We start from the raw sequence: 5,566 nt of genomic DNA, 5'->3' as shown, positions 1-5,566 counted from the left end.
AGGTATATTTACCAAGAATTTCATTCTCGGGGTTATTAGTCACAAACACCTTCAGTGTTGTGTATGTAGCCATGCTCCTAAACAACGAACAATAGCGTTTCGCTTTCGTAGTGTTTAAAAAATTACTCGAGCAGAATGAGCAATTTTCTATAGCGCAATAATCTAAAAATACGCGAAAAGTAAATGCTGCAATTACGGCCAATCATGACCTACCGAAAGCGAACTCGCGCTGAGATGCATCCGAAAGGACGTGAAAACAAGCTACAGTGGCAATTCCATCCCCCCACGAGAACTCCGTCAGCCATGAAGATGCTATTATCGGCTATTGAAAGTAGCTTTTCTGGTCCAAGTTTCAGGCCGAACACCATTGATCTCAATTTCGCCTCTGCCGACCGAACGAAAGCTATGCTGTGTCTGGACAGGATGTCCTTGATATTTTAGACGAATGTTAATGTCATTGTCGATGTGCACCGGGCAACCAGCACTACAAGGATATCTAGCTGGTCGACGAACGAGATGAACAAGCTTCTCGGTTGTGTTGAAAATCATCCCTTTCGGAAAGGCAGCATAAAAATAGCTAGAATGAATGGTGTCCGCTGTGGTTACGTGTGTCTTCCACCTCAAACATGTTTTTTTTCGTTTCGCTTGTGAAGATTCCACGTTTTAAGTTCTGTCAAGCGATTTCTCATGTGAATGGTTGGTCTGAATATTTCAATTTCATTTAGGATAAATTACGTAACACGATCGTTGTTCCATACTCCTGATAAAGCCACATTACAACGCTTCTAATTTGTTCCAACGCTTATCACATCCTAATCCGGCCCAACACCAGCGGCCTCATTACATTATGTTATACACACTGTTCCAATGTTGTAATCATTTAAATTAAACCTCATTGCATAAGTCTCTGATACGGTGAGAACTTGTAGCCTGGTGCTACGCAGCTTCTTTTGGCCTGATCCACTGTCGCCGTAACCAACGGTTGATCGACTAACGCGGCTCCGATACCGGAATCCTTGGCTTCCGTGAGGATCCACTGTGGAAAATGGGCCAACATTGAATGTTGAATTAGATTTCTTCAAACTGTGTTAATTTTCTCTCGGAGTGCTATTGATCTATGCGACTGATATACCTGCGCGTTGATGCGTTCAACCATTCGCATCACAAATCGACACATGTGGACGTGTTTTGTTCGAGAAAATAATTATTATAGATTCAGCATCGTGCACTAAATAGTGTTTTAAACGTGATTATAGCGTGAGAATTGTGGTCCAAGCGGTTTTATGTTATCGTGACAAATCATAATCAAGAAATAAGCGGAATCTAGTCGAAGTAGTTTATGTAAATTGGGTTGCGTTCGTGCCAATGTTTGATCCACTCCTTGAAACCTTCATGGGATAAGATGTTTGGTAATGCCATTATGACCACAAGTAATTTCCGCTCTACTACTTCCACACCCTCAAAATGTGTTTTGTTTCTCACGTTCCACACCAAGGAGGTAATCGATGCCGTCAAATATATCTCACACCAAATACTTCTGTGGCTGACTATCAGTGAGAAGGGAATATCCAAGTCGCTGTTCTTCCCTTCGGGACTTGTGATGAGCTGGGAGATATACAGTACGAAGTGCTTGCCGGAAGTTTTCGCCTTCATCAAGAAGTATCACGCGAAGAAGGATTTGATTGTTTGGTCGAATCTGGCCTCGATCCATTACGCTAGGAGTTGGATCGGCTGAAGATAAACGTAGTTCCGAAGACCGTCAACTCTCCCAATGCCTCTCAGATGCGACCTATGGAAAAGATTCTACTTCTATGATTCCGTGGCCTAAATGGAGATGCAGCTGGTCTCCAAGACCACGAAAAAGTTGATGATGTTAAGGTCATTCATCGTAAGGCCACCGGAAGGGTATCGAAGTATTTTTGAAGAAAGCTAATTAAACGTAGGATTTCTGGAAAGTATATTCCATTGCCATATGAAATTATTCCATTTTTAAATGCATACGTTATGAACAGCGAGCGGAGTTGCTTCACTGCTGCAAACCAACTGATAAGAGCGTCGATAGCAAAAAAAGCAATCGTTAATTCATGGATTTACCTTCACACGCATTGACGAAACTATCCATGCAGCATCAATCATAGTAACTTATCCAAAATATATATTTTTATCAAGGCTCATATGGCGTAAGCCTGACGGGGCCGGAGTTCAATATTTTGACAGTTTTTCTTATTATCTATGTTAGTAATATGTAACCGATTACTCGCGGTCGGCTCGAGGTTAGTATTACATATTTGTGTTCTCGTAATTGGGATGTTGCTGTCTCCAATGCTCTGTACGTGTGCCCGACACGGGATACTTCCTATTGGGATGCAGCTGACCATTAATCAGCAACGCCCCCCTAGTATGTACCCCATATCTGGGCGTGGTGCGTCTTCTCGACTCGAGGAATCCAGGATAGAATGGTCACTAGCCGGCGCAATCATCAGCTCGTGTAGAGTTGTCATGAGCGGTACAATCTTTGGCTCTTGTTGAATCATCAGTGGACTGCACAACCTTTGGCCCGTGTATCTGTAAAGAGTGTGTGTATGTATTGCCGCGACTAAGTAAAAGTTTATAGATCGGATAGGAGGGATATGAAACAGGGACACAACGAAGGAAACATCATTAAACGTTGACATCGGCGTTTCTGAGGAACAGGTATAGATGAAGCAGAAGATCAGGATCACGGCTACCTAAGATATCCCGGACGGGGATATCCGATTGTCTGCCTTGTGCTCTCAGTGCTCTAGAGAGCTGAGAGCGAGCAGCATGGAACCGGATACACGACCAGACAACATGCTCGATGTCGTGGTAGCCATCGCCACAATCACAAAGATTGTTTGCTGCGAGCCCAATGCGATAGAGATGCGCGTTTAGGTTGTAGTGATTGGACATGAGCCGAGATATCACGCGAATGAAATCACGACCTACATTCAATCCCTTAAACCAAGCACTCGTCGAAACCTTAGGGATAATCGTGTGTAACCAACGACCGAACTCATCTTCACTCCACATGCGCTGCCAACTAACGAGTGTGTCTTGACGAGGAATGTGAAAAAAATCATTATAGGCAATTTGCCTTTCAAAAAGTGTGCCCACCTTAGCTAGCGAGTCCGCTTTCTCATTCCCCGGAATCGAGCAATGAGAGGGAACCCATGCTAAGGTAATCTTGAATAATTTTTCGACCAAAACACTCAATAGATGTCTTATTCTTGTTAGGAAATAAGATGAGCGTTTATCAACTTTCATTGAGCGGATTGCCTCTATTGAGCTGAGACTGTCTGAAAAAATAAAATAATGGTCGATGCGCAGTGTTTCAATGATCCCTAGAGCATAGTATATCGCACCCATTTCTGCGCCATACACGATAGTAACCCATGAGTCAGTAGAAAAAAATTGACAGCTCTATCAGTCGAACTCTAACCGTGATGGCGAAAACAGTGAACGGGGAAAATTTGTAGTATGAAGGACCTTGTTGGAAGTTGCGTCGTTCACCAAGAAATACCATAAGGGCGAAGAAGCGGTGTTTTGGCCGGGTTTGGTGTCAGCCCACTACTCGGAGCGATCGTTAGAGGAGATGGAGCGGCTGAATATATTCATGCCGGCGAACCCGCCTAACGTCCCAGAGCTGCGTCTCATCGAGAATTTCTAGGCAAACCTGAGCGTAAGATTTACACTAACAATTTTGTCGCGAAAACTGAGAAGGAATTGACAAATGAAACGAAGATAGAACTCAAAAACATGCCTACATGTATTTTTTCGTCCGCTAATGATCTGGTTTTTGCAAGTAAGCTAATATAATTTCCTTCCATGGGAAATTTATCGAACTCAATTATCTGTCTTAGTTTTTTTCCGAAAAAAGTCCATTTTTAATGCAAACGTCATTAAGTTATCTACAAAAGTGCTCTTCGAAAAAAAAAACGAGAAAACACGAAAAAACATGGTACATTGATTCAACTTGATGGCAAATTCCATTGACTTGTAGCATTTATCAAGCCAAATCGATGGAATTGCGCTTTTACCGATAGATGTTGTAGTAAGGTACTGATTTCGACTTTTGGAAGCCCCTCGTTTCGTTATTTTGAAATTCAGATCCAACACAATCTCATCTGTGTGGATCTGGAATTCTCCCTTCTGTATTTGTTTTGGATGAATGGCTTAGCGGGTGCCTCTCCTATTTTTGTATTTGAGCGACTAGCTATAATGGGTGTTGGATGTTGACTCGGCGGCTGTTCTTAGCCAAGACACCCACTGACCAATACATTCTTAGAAGACTCATGCTTTCCTTTTTTCGATAACACAATTTCCCCAAAAAAAACAGAGTCTTTCGGCGGGTTTCTTGAGCTTGAGCTTGGGTAGACAGAGTCTTTCGGCGGGTTTCTTGTTCTTGAAACTCCAAATCCGACAAATAACTCGGTTTGAACTGTATTCGGGAGCGTAAAAACCGCGAATGCAGGAAAGCGAGACGGATGCAACCACAAAGAACTTCGGTAATAACTATGGAATTATTAACTTCGTTAATAATTACGTAGTTCCGGTTCTGAAGAATGCTGGGCTGATCTGAGGATCACATTATTTATTCACCCATTCCAACTTTGGCCGTGGAAGAGGCAAAGCGGACTATTTTTGAATCCGCGAGTTTTCTATCGAAAGGTAGTGGTCGGTACTAGGTTTGAGTCAGCTAGTGTGCTAAATGTTCTTTTGTTTTTTTTTGTTCTCTTCTTTCTGTAGTGTTATAATTTAGATAGATAAGTTAGTTAATGTGTAGATACCCTGCTGTGCATCCGTCAGATTTAAATGTAGGTAAGCTTTATATGAAATGTGGCACGTGACTTGTCTTTATTTTAAATGTGGCTTTGTGTGGTGTGTTTTCCCGTGGTGTGCTAGAAGGAAGAGCCGCTCTTGACCCCACGACCATCGCTGGAAACGAGCCGCACGTTGGAAAGGTGACCGCGCAATACTTCATCAAGCGCAGACATCACGCGTAGATTGATGGAGATTGAGCATTCATCGGTATTCATCATCCACTTCCCCACGCACCAAGAAGCCGCCGGCTATTCTCCTGAAAAAAGGTTGTGAGTACTCACTTGTTATCGACTAACACATGCGCATGTAGAGTTGAAGATAGAATGAACGCCACACAAATAACAATGCCCTAGAACAAGACCACACAAGATAAGCATGCTTAAAATAGAGCAATAGCCGACGACGAGCAGATACCGTCGGTATTGCAGAAAATGCACAGAAGATGAAGAGATAGGCTAGATAGTAAAGCAGAGAATTGCTAATCCCATGGGTAGAGGTTCGAAACCAAATCTATTAAGTAAATTATATTGTTGATTTAATGTTTAAATTATATGTATCCTGTTATGTTAAATGTTGTTGATTGATTGATGATTAAGAAAATACGATTGATGATTAAGAAAATATAATAAATTTTCTATGTTGATGTTGGATAATATTTAGTAAATAAATGTTATGGTAATGTTAGAGATTTAGGAAAGAACACTTGTTGCATTTACTGGCTGGC

The 5,566-nt window shown here is 42.0% G+C and overlaps 1 long non-coding RNA gene across 1 annotated transcript; it reads left to right on the top strand.

Annotated features, from left to right (window-relative positions):
• Window positions 1-4,637: 4,637 nt before the first annotated feature.
• Window positions 4,638-5,359, top strand: LOC129764602 (uncharacterized). Its single transcript, XR_008741178.1, has 3 exons — window positions 4,638-4,689; window positions 4,768-4,835; window positions 4,924-5,359. It is a non-coding gene; the product is annotated as an uncharacterized LOC129764602 (long non-coding RNA).
• The last annotated feature ends 207 nt before the right edge of the window (window positions 5,360-5,566 follow it).

The sequence above is a fragment of the Toxorhynchites rutilus genome, chromosome 2 (assembly GCF_029784135.1).
Source record: "Toxorhynchites rutilus septentrionalis strain SRP chromosome 2, ASM2978413v1, whole genome shotgun sequence".
Lineage (NCBI taxonomy): Eukaryota > Metazoa > Arthropoda > Insecta > Diptera > Culicidae > Toxorhynchites > Toxorhynchites rutilus.
The sequence above is the reverse complement of the archived record's forward strand: the minus strand, read 5'-3'. Positions and strand labels throughout refer to the sequence as shown.